The following is an 11,011-nucleotide window of genomic DNA, read 5'->3' on the forward strand; positions in this document are numbered from 1 at the left end:
ACAACCCCCTCCCGGCCCCGCTCCACACACAGAGCTCCTGGTGGTGGGAGGAGAGCAGAGGAAAAGGACAAAGGAAGCAAGAAGAGAAAGGTAGGAGGGACAGAGGAAAAGGGAAAACAAAAAGGAGAAACCCCAATGTCCTCAGTAATTCTAAGGGACAAAGTCCTAGGTCGGAAATAAAATACTGCCCCCACAATCTAATGTTTTCCTTTCCTAAAAATCAGCCGGCACCTGATGGATCAGACTGAACAGGTTCCAAACCTCTCCGAGGCTCTTACCTTCTCTACAGGGACGTCTGTTTTCGAGCAAAACCACAAAAAGAAAAGGAGAAAACTCCGAAGAGGGTCCTCCTTGCGCTCACGTACGTGCAAGTGAATGCTCTCTCAGTCCTCCAGGAGAGACCTCGAGAAGGAGACGTGCTGAAGCAAAGCCACAGGGATCTCCGAGGTTGCCCCTGTCCTGCACCCCTGTCCTGCCTGGCTGATGTCAAGATCTCTCTGTGAGATCATCGCCTCCCCACCACCTTTGTCCAATAGGCTGAGGTCCTGCCAAAGGCCCTTGTGATGTCACTGCCACACCCACCCCTCTCCTGCAGTGCTGATGTCCTACCCCTGTCCAGCCACACTGGATGTTTGAGCTGCTTCCCCTGGATCACCCCACGCAATGAGTGTTCATTGTGGGCTCAAGCCAAACACAGTAAAACATCAGAGGCTTCTCCCCATGCTACGCTCAGTTTTTCATAAATTAGCAGATTTTATGGACAGAAGAGACAATTAGAGCATGTCTTCTGACCCCCTGCATATCACATGCCTTCTGTAGAGCATAGGAGCTAGTTTTTGACTACACACGTTCCAGAAAGCCATCTAGTCTTCATTGGAAGACATCAAGAGGTGGGGAATTCCCACCACTTCCCTTTCTAGTTTGTTCCTTTGGTGATTCATCCTCACGGTTGAATATGTGTGCCCTCTTTCTCATATGAATTGGTCTCTTTTGAGTTTCCAGCCACTGGGTCTTGTTATGCTTTTCTCTGCTAGATTAATGAGCCCTTTAATACCTGATATTTTCTCTCCATGAAGTCACTTCAACACTTCAATGATGTCACCTCCCGATCTTTTTTACAATCTAAACAGGCTGAGCTCTTTCAATAGCTCACTAGCATCTGCCAGGAAGGGAGTCCCCACAGAGGGACACCGTAATCTCCCAGGGCGGGAAAAGGTTCTCACTGCCGTTTCTTAACCTCATGGGGTATTCTCCTGTTCTGCCAACCCCACCCCTATTTAAGCATCTCCAGGTGTCTGAGGGAGCAGGAACCAAAGGCCATCCTGCAGCTGGGACAGAGATGGAGGTTGATGACCTACCTGCCCATGGTGACCATGGTGCAGGACAGTCCTCAGGTCATGCGAATGCAGCTCCAGATCTGGGAGCAGCTTCCCTTTGCTGGCACGAGACCTTGCAAGTTGAGGGGGATGAGACAGGCACTAACTTTTGGAAACCCTCAGTGGGATCAGAGGGTAATGGTTTGTAGAAAGTGGTGTTGGAGAGCTTTACAAAAACTAGACAAGAACGGTGCATGTTCCAGGGCAGCTCCAGCCCTGGTGCTGTCAGTGAGACGTGTCCTCCCAGCCCTGCCTGACGGGTCTTTCTGTTTCAGAACCTCCTTGGAACTGCAAGAAAAGCCCAACCTGTGGAGTTGTGGTTGCACTGATAGTTGTATCGTCTGCTTTGATCGCTGCCATCATTGCTCTGGCAGGTGAGTTCCCAGCTTCCGCCCTGCTCCCTTCTCCTCCAGTTACGATCTCCGTGCATCCCATTCTCCCGTGACCTACCACGGTCGCTCTCTCCTCCCGGCCTGTCTGGCTTCTGCCCCTGGGACAGAGGATTCCTGGGGGATGTTCCTCCACGACCCTCCTTCTGCTCCCTCCCAGACCCCTGCACCTGGGCACTCTCTGTGTCGGGACGATCTGACTGACATTAGCCCCCCCCAGCCCATCTCTGAGCACTTTGGGTCCAAGTCACCTTTGCCATGCGCCATGAAGCAGTCCCTGACCAGGGTGTCCAGTGGGACAGGGTGCAGTGCAACTCTGAGCCCTTTGCCTTCCCTGTGTTGCTCTGAGGTTACCAGCCTGGCCTTCCTGGATCTTCAGGTCACGCCTGTGGCCGGGCGGCAGGTGCTGCCGTGTTATTGAAAGGAGCCGTAGAGCTCAGTCTAGACCCCTCCACCAGCGCAGTGTGGAAACCCACCAATCACTGAGCTTGGCCATGAAGGGTCCCTTAGCACCATTCACTCCCCCGGGCTGCACAGACGGCGTGTGCTCGTGCAGAGGGCATCTGTTTGCCGTGAACATGAACCCTGCTGTATCCCCCCGTTGTCTGGGGCAGGGGGTGCTGGAGACTGTCAGGGGTGGGATTGCTGGCAGAGGGGATTGAATCCAGGTCTGTCTGCATTAGGAATCCTCTGTGCCGATGTCATGACATCCGTGCAGTTGAATTGGGGCAAACCGCTAAAGGAGACGCACCGCACTGGTGCACAAAGGAGCTTGCCTTGGTGCAGTTCGCTGCAGGAGGTTACCAGAGCGAGCCGCACTGCTCCAGCGCATCTCCAGGAGGTGTTTGCCCTGATGTCACTGCATCACTGTGATTATACGGGTGCAGATTGCTCGGATACAGAGGTGAATTAAGTTCCATCATTCCTGGCCCACAGTGCAACAGGTCACTTCCCGTGGCTGTGGTGTCTGTCGCCCCCTTGTGGCTTTCATGTCCCGGAGTGAAAGTTCCCACCTTCTTCTCAGTTGTTCACCTGTTGTTTGTTGCAAGGTTGAACGTCCAGCTGTTGATCTTGTGCCTGGGGTGAAATGCTCTGAGCTGTGTCAGTCCCTCCCAGGCTGGGAGTGTCCCTGGAATCCTTCTTGCCAGGCAAATTTACTGTGACAAACGCCTCCGTCCCCCTGCGTCTGATTGCCGTGGACCAGCCCCAGCTGGGGGTCCCAGTAGGCTTGGCAGGCCGGTCAATTGACTGCCTGTTTGACCTCAGTCAAATAGTGTCAAATACTCCAGCAAGAGCCCTGGGGGTAGGAGGCAGCATGATTTTTGATTGCGTCTTGGAGCCTCACTTGTGTTTTTCAGAACTTGGTTTCAGTGTTTCACTTTTTAATCTGAGTTAAAATAACTCAGTTCAATATTTTTTTTAAAATTAGGCATAAGTATCTACCTTAAGCTAAACCTACTGGAGACAATGACGTAAACCTGGATTTGTGCTGGAAATGGCCCACCTGCTGATCACTTTAGATAAGCTATTACCAGCAGGACAGTGGGGTGGGAGGAGGTATTGTTTCATATTCTCTGTGTGTATATAAAGTCTGCTGCAGTTTCCACGGTACACATCTGATGAAGTGAGCTGTGGCTCACGAAAGCTCATGCTCAAATAAATTGGTTAGTCTCTAAGGTGCCACAAGTACTCCTTTTCTTTTTGCGAATACAGACTAACATGGCTGTTCCTCTGAAAAATGACGTCTTGCTCTTTTTTTGTTACTGTTCTGATAAATTGGTATTTTAAAATATTTGACCATTGGTTTTTTTTATGACACATTTGAGGTTCCAGTCAAATGCCCAATTCTAGGTGCAACTCTTACCCTCCATGTGACTTTCTCATTCTCAGTGCTGGCGTCTAAGCTTTCATCAGCTGATCTGTGTCCCCCTGCTGGCCCTGCTTGCCCAGACGGCTGGATGGGATACCGAGGGAAATGCTACTATTTCTCAGAGAGGGAAGGGAGCTGGACCGACAGCCAGAGCCCTGCTCTGCACCGGGTGCCTCCCTGGCTGGGATCGACAGTGAGCAGGAAATGGTGAGAGACTCTCGAATTGCCAGACACTGGCCTTGGCTCAGCGGCGGCTGCTACAGTAGGACCTGGGCTCTGCCCCCTCCCGTGCTGGGAGGCCAGAGTGAATGAACTTCCAGCGGCTGAACGCCAGCCCTGGCTGGGCCCAGGGCCCTACTGTCTGTGTGTGATCACGAGGATTGGCCATTCTCAGCTTCCCCCTCCCCAAATAGGGAGACAGCCCCTCTCTAGGGCAGGGCTGGCTCAGGCATCTACTGGCTGCGGGAGTGGGACTGAGAACCCAGCCAGTGCTCCTGTTTGGGGGAAGGGAAAGGAGCAGCCAGGTGAGGATGTGGGGGGTGGGGTGGGGGTGGGAACCTGTCACATTGACCCCTCCCACTTCAGCTTGACTCGCTCCCTCCTCCTACCCTGTTGTGGTGAGTGGGGGCTGCTCTGTGAGAAGAGACGTCTCTGCAGAGAGTTCAGACCCAGCAGCTGCCCCCAGCCCAGGGGGACTTGGGGTGTGGGTGACTGGGAGCACTGGGGCGGGGCTGCTGTGTGCGGTGGGAGGGTTAAGACTGCCCGGGTGATCTTGTGCTTTGCAAGAGGGAGGGGAAAATTCCCCCCCCCCCCCGAAAATAAACTGAGCGCCCTTCAATATGCGACTGGGATTCTCTGCAGCACAGAGCCCTGGGGGGTGGGGGTGGGGAAGCACGGGAGCTGGGTCTGATACCTCCTGTCCCTCAGCTTTCTTTAAGGCGTTCCTGCTGCGCCATAAGGGTGTCTATGACTGGATCGGCCTCTGGAGGGAGCCGGGTCAGCCCTGGACATGGGCCAACGGCACCGAATTCAACCACCTGTGAGTCTCTCTCGCCCCTCTGGACTAATCCCCTGGGCTTGGGATTCTGGTGTCTGAGCTGTTTGAGCTCAGGTAGATCCACCACTCAGTGCTGGTGAAACAACCAGACACGACCCTGGTCCGTTCGCGTCCTGCGTGTATCGGAGACGGATGGGAGCCGGCGTGTCCCTGAACTCTCGGCTCCTCCCCGCAGCACGGAGCTGGGCCGGAGACAGAGCCCGCCATAGCCAGAGGTGCCCTCGCAGCGCGCTGGGATTTCAGCTGGGACACTCGCTGTTCTCCCCCAGCCCTCTTCAGCAAGGTCCCTGGGGTGTCTGACCCCCCCTGTGGAAAGGAGGCAGCAGGGAGCTCAGGTTAACAGTGGCTGCTAGAGAGGGCAGCATGCCGAGCAGTGCATGGCAGGTGCAGGTCCCGCTGGGGATTGCAGCCGGCAGGTTTGAGTGACTTGGCTGGTGAGGCCTCTGAATCCGCAGCAAGGCACCGATGTTAAAGGAGCCTGCGGTTCACAGGTGCTGGACGCCTGGGGCTCCCACTGGAACGGGGTACAGTAGTGATGGCTGCCCAGCCAACACCCCGCGATGGGTTTCAGTGGGCTCCAAGTGTGATCACAAAACCTTGAGCCCGGAGCAGGGTTTGAACCCCGGAATTCAGCACTAGAAGCATGAGCCTCTGCCATAGGAGCGAAAGAATCCACTTCTTTAACTGAACCCCCCCCCCCCCCCGATTGATAAAGCTCTTATGCAGGCCAGCCATTAGAGGGGGGTGGAGACCCCCCACTTCCCTGGTCTGGGTTACTTCAGTACTTTGAAAACTCAGGCTGTTATGGCGCTGGGTCAGGGCTCCCCAATGGACAGTCCCCATTCTGCTGTATTGGACCCAACCTTTGGATCCCACCTGCTTCCAGCCTCACTGGGTCTGAATAGCCACCAGACACTGTCCCGAGTTCGGGCCTCTGTGGCCCTCTCCTGGGGTACAGACTCCCTGTCTGGTTCCCTCCTTAGGATGTGGGACCCTGCAGATCAGCTGCTGTAGGACCCAAAACCAGGTCTGAACCCTCCCAAACCTCCCGAGAGGCATGTTGTCCCTAGAGCTCCACCCTCCACTCCAGATGAACTCTGGGAGGGTCACGGGAGGGTTACAAACAAGGCACACATGCTTTCACAAAGGAACTTCTTCAACACTCTCTTTTTCCCCCATTCCCAATGGAAAGCTCAAGAGTTATAGATCAATGGAAAAGGAAACCCCTGAATGCAATTTCCTCTTTCAGGTTCATCTTGGTTCTGCTCCCTGTTTTTCAAGGAGGCGAGATTCCTCCTGCCCCCCGCTTTTCCTGCTCGGTCGTCTGATTCTGGTGATGGTCTGCCCCTCTTGTTAGAGGACCGGTCCCTTTTGACAATCAGTCTAACAAATTCTCTCCATCCTGCTGGGGACTTTCCATTCTCCAGCACCCCTGTGGGCTGCTCAGCATAGAGGGTCACGAACAGTCAGCGGTTCTGCAAAGCCCCCGCTGTCCTGAGCTCTGCTCCTGAGGGGCTGGGAGAGTAGCTGCTCCGCACTCAGGCCTGCACTGTGGAGAACGGCTCCCCTGGCTGGGACTGGTGTGAAATGCCCGGCCTCTGCCTGACTGCAGCTCCCTGGCTTCTGTGTTGCAGGTTTCAGATAAGAGGAGGAGGTGACTGCGCGTATCTGAACGAGGAGAAAGGGGTCAGCAGCTCACGGTGCTACATGGAAAGACGGTGGATCTGTCGCAAACCTGAGGTGTATGTGATGGGAAAAGAGACTGCACTGGAAGGGGGCTCGAAATGAGACTCCTAGAAGTGACACTGATCCAACTCACACCTACTTGAACGAGCCAAGTCCCCATTCGTCAGCCTGGCCAGGATCTCAAAATCAGGCAGCAGGGCCCTCAAGCAATAAGTGTGTCTCGTTTAAACTATGGATTCTTCATATGTGCCTTCTGCTTTTGAACCTTTAAACTCAGGGTCACATTGTCAAGCTTTTCTCTGCAGCTGAGAGGGAGTGATCTCATGAGAAGGAGTCTCAGCCACACGCTGGGGAAATGAGAGAAGCGAAGGCCTTGTTCGTTTAGACTCCAGAACAGCATTTCTCAAATGCAGCCACCAGCTGATTGTTTTGCAGCCACAAGAGCCTCCAAAGTGCCCCAACAATCGCTGAGATGTTAGGTATTAAAGGTGCCTTCTAAATGCCATAAATCCTAATGCGCGCTCCCTTTTACATAGTACCATGCCGGCAGAGCTGAGCTACATCGGTGTGGTTTTCTTTGAAGTTGCAAAGTGTATTCTTTGGCTAAGAACATAAGAAGGGCCAGACTGGGTCAGAGCAAAGGTCCATCCAGCCCAGTATCCTGTCTGCCGACAGCGGCCAACACCAGGTGCCCCAGAGGGAGTGAACCTAACAGGCAATGATCAAGTGATCTCTCTCCTGCCATCCATCTCCACCCTCTGACAAACAGAGGCTAGGGGCACCATTCCTTACCCATCCTGGCTAATAGCCATTCATGGACTTAACCTCCATGAATTTATCCAGTTCTCTTTTAAACCCTGTTATAGTCCTAGCCTTCACAACCTCCTCAGGCAAGGAGTTCCACAGGTTGACTGTGCCCTGTGTAAAGAAGAACTTCCTTTTATTTGTTTTAAATCTGGTGCCCATTAATTTCGTTTCATGGCCCCTAGTTCTTGTGTTATGGGAACAAGTAAATAGCTTTTCCTTAGTCACTTTCTCCGCACCACTCATGATTTTATAGACCTCTAAGCACTGTGTTTACATCTCATGTTACTGTAGCTCTGTAAGTGGCTATGGGCCATCTCACTGCGTGGTGTTTGGGTAGGTTGCGATTGTTCATGGGGGCGGGGGAGGTGAAAGAGTTAAAAATGTGACTTGGTATCAGAAAATATTTCAAATAATCTAGTGCCAGAACATGACCTTGAATGTGACAGCAGGTCGGTCCTCTGGGACCTTCTGCGAAGAAAAACAAAACATAGAAAGAAAAAGGAACACTTCAGCACCAGGGGGAAAGGCAGTTTCCTGTGTTTCTGAAGCCACCCGATTCCGTTTCTGAGCAAGTTGCAGTGTGCGAGAGAAATTCATCAAATTGAAATGTATGTCGTGCAACGTCCCTACAGCACTCATGCAAGGGAAGTTGAACCAAATTACCACGGTGAGTTTCAGAGGCGCAAGCTGTTAAATGATGCAAAAACCAAGCTGAAAAGACAACAGCAACGGCTCAGATTTTGTTGTTACTATTATCACCTTTGACCAAAAAAGCAAAAGAACAACAAAAAAGACAAGACTGCGCAAAGCACTGGTTTGTTCTGTGTTTAGGTCCAGTAAAGATAGGACACAACTGTACCTTATATTTATTATTGAGTCTGCAAAAAATCCCTATGTAAATATGCACATGTAATTTATTTGTTTGTTTTTCCTACAGTTAGTTAAGTATTGTCAGAGCCGCATGCTGAGGCTGCCAAAAATTTGTGAGAACCCCGGTTCAGGTGGTTTAGAGAAAGTGCAACTCCCTAGAAGTCAGAAGGAAGCAGACGAGGAACTGTGTGTTGGAGGTGTATCTGAGTCCCGCGGCCTCCTGGTGTAATGTGGATTAAACTCTGCTTCTGCCTCCCAGCTCTGGGTCACCTAACCTGGAGGGGAGGGAAGCCCAACCCCAATGGAACAGGGTCGAGCAAGAGAACTTTTGTGATGGTTGGGTGGGTGCAAGACAGGAAATCCCTTTGCAAAGGATTCCTTTGCTCCTCTCCGTGCTCTGCTTTGCCGTGCACGTCTCCTGTGCTCCTTTCCTTTGTGGTTAACTCTCCCCTTCAGGCAGAGGTGAGAACTTTTAATAGAAGTCAGGGTATTTTTGTTCTACTACACAGACTCCGTGCTGGTGAGGGGGAAAGTGTTGCCTCGTAGATGTGCCCCCGGGGGTGTTTAGTTTTCTCAGATTACTGGCTGGGGGCTTGAGCCAGTTCTGTTTTGAGTTGTTAAGGGGAACCCCTGGAAACTAAACCGCGCCCTTGTTGCTGCCGACACCACCTGGAAGAGGGGTTACGTAACTACAGCCCAAATCCTTCGCCCAGAGCAAAATTTTCCCTCAAAAAAAGTTGGACACATGTTAACCTCTTGTTAAATGTACCAGGGAACCCCCCTCCCCACATTTCTCCCCAAGTCCAGCTGCAGCCTCAGCCCACCCCCGTTGCACACACTGCTGTGCCCCCTGCCTGGCTCCTTTGTGCCCCCGGAGACCCATCGGGGGATCCGCACAGTGCCGGGCAAGCTGCACCGGCCAGGGCTCAGCTCAGCGGGGTCAGCACCCAGAGATCCTCACTGGTCACAGTCTTTCCTGATCTTGGGGTGGGGGTACTCTTGTGGGGGCAGCTCCATGGCCCAGCCAGCGTGGAACCAGGAAGAGTAGTGTCGTCCCCAGGGGGAGCCAGCAGGGCCGGGGCAGAGAAGGGTGTACCGTTCCGGGGCAGGGCGGCAGGGGGGCCCGGGCCCAGGTGAGTTCAGTTTTGACAGCTGGAGGTGGTGGTGCAGGGTACGGGGAGACTGAGGCACATGTGCCAGGCTGGGCTACCTACACTCAGAGCCCTGGGTATAAACAGAGAGACTCAGCCTAAGCAATTACTTGGGGCCCCCAGCAGCTCAAGGGGGGGCCCCTAGTCCCTTTTTTTATTATAAGAACTTGTCTGTTTTAGTATTGGGGGAGGGGGCAAAAGGCAACTTGGGGGGAGGGAGAGGACGGGATGGGGCGGGTCAGAGCCTCTCCGCAAGCTGGGGAGAGAAGGAGACAGACAGACAGACACACCCCCCCCCCAGCGCCTGTCTTCCCACTTCCACATTGTAAGGTGGGGGGGAGGAGCGAGGGGGCGGGGCCTCAGGGGAAAGGGTGGTGCAGGGGGCGGGGCCCAAGGTTCGGGCACCAGTGGTTCCCCCCCCAACACACACACTTTTAAGTACTTCCACTGCCCCGGAAAGCCGAGTGTGGGGGGGGACTGGGCTGCCACCCCTCCCCAGCCAGGCTCTCCCCAGGAGCTGGCTATGGCCGCTTGCTCCCTGCCTGGGGCCTGGCTGCCCAGTCTCTGTGGCACATTCGGCTGTTAACCGAAAGGTTGGTGGTTCGAGCCCACCCAGGGACGCGGACCTGCTTTGGGGGGGTAGGGATAGCCATAAGCCCGGGAGGCAGCGACACAAGAGCGGGGAGTGCTGCGGGATCCTGACCGGCTGGAGCCTCTGCTCTTCGCCCGCTCCCCGGGGGCAGACAGCTGGGTGCGTTTCCCTTCGGTGTTGCTGACCTGCCCAGCTGAGCGGGGCTGCAGCCGTGGGACCCTCTCCCCGAGCCTGGCGGCTCCCGGCGGGGCAGCCCGTCCCTTCGCTGCTCCCTCTGCCTGCCCGCCGGGGTCGCTCTGAGCCCGCTCCCCGGGGGGGCTCTGGCTCCAGGGGACACGAGCCTGGGCGAGCTGCGAGCCGGGCTCCGACTGCCCGCGGAGCGATCAGGGGCTGGGGGTCTCTGCCAGCAGGTGAGGAGGGGCTGGTGTTGTGCATGGAACGGGGAGGGGGCGAGCAGGGAGGTGCCGGGTTGGGGGGGAAGAGAAGAGCTGGGTGGGTGCATCGATCACACTGGGGAACCCGGGGTCTATTGGGGAGGGGGCTGTGCGCTGACCAGATGGCGGAGGGGGCGGGCGGGGTCTATTGGGGAGGGGGCTGTGCTCTGATCGGGTGGGGGTATTGGGGAGGGGGTCGGGCGGGGTCTATGGGGGAGGGGGCTGTGCACTGACCAGATGGAAGGAGGGTTAAGGGGGGCAAAATAGGCGGGTAACCTGCAGGAGCTGAAGTTGCCTCCCGAGACAAGAACTCCGCTGCTGGGCAGCAAATCACGAGCGCGGATTGTTTTGGGGTGGAAGGGGAAGTGGTTTTTCCTTGTCGTGAGGGAAGACGTCTCTGTTGGTCCCCAGGACAGACTTTGTTTCTTTGTCTTTTAACTGATGGGCCAAAGTGTCCTAACACCCTCTCTGAACTGCCATCCCGGCAGCGTCGTGTGTCTCAGCCCGCCATGTGGGGGGTCTGGGGCTGACCCTCACTTGGGGTCCCAAGCGAGCCCTGGGGACGAGGCGCTGAAGGACGGGATCTTAGTGGAGGGCAGCTAAAGAGATTTTATTCTAGCAAAGTGCCAGCTCTCTGCCTGAAGCACCGATCTCCTGCCTGCTCTGAAATCCACCCGCTGACTTGGAGCCTTGACAGTTTGTGTGCCTCGGGGGGGGGGGCCCACAGGGCCATTTGGACAAGGGATTTCTGAGATCCCCTCCTCCCCCAAACAAAGCCC

General features: G+C 55.0%; 1 pseudogene; it reads left to right on the forward strand.

Annotated features, from left to right (window-relative positions):
* The first annotated feature begins 1,349 nt into the window (after nt 1-1,349).
* LOC125629634 (C-type lectin domain family 2 member D-like) lies at nt 1,350-8,173 on the forward strand (annotated as a pseudogene).
* The last annotated feature ends 2,838 nt before the right edge of the window (nt 8,174-11,011 follow it).

This window comes from Caretta caretta, chromosome 14 (genome assembly GCF_965140235.1).
Source record: "Caretta caretta isolate rCarCar2 chromosome 14, rCarCar1.hap1, whole genome shotgun sequence".
NCBI lineage: Eukaryota > Metazoa > Chordata > Testudines > Cheloniidae > Caretta > Caretta caretta.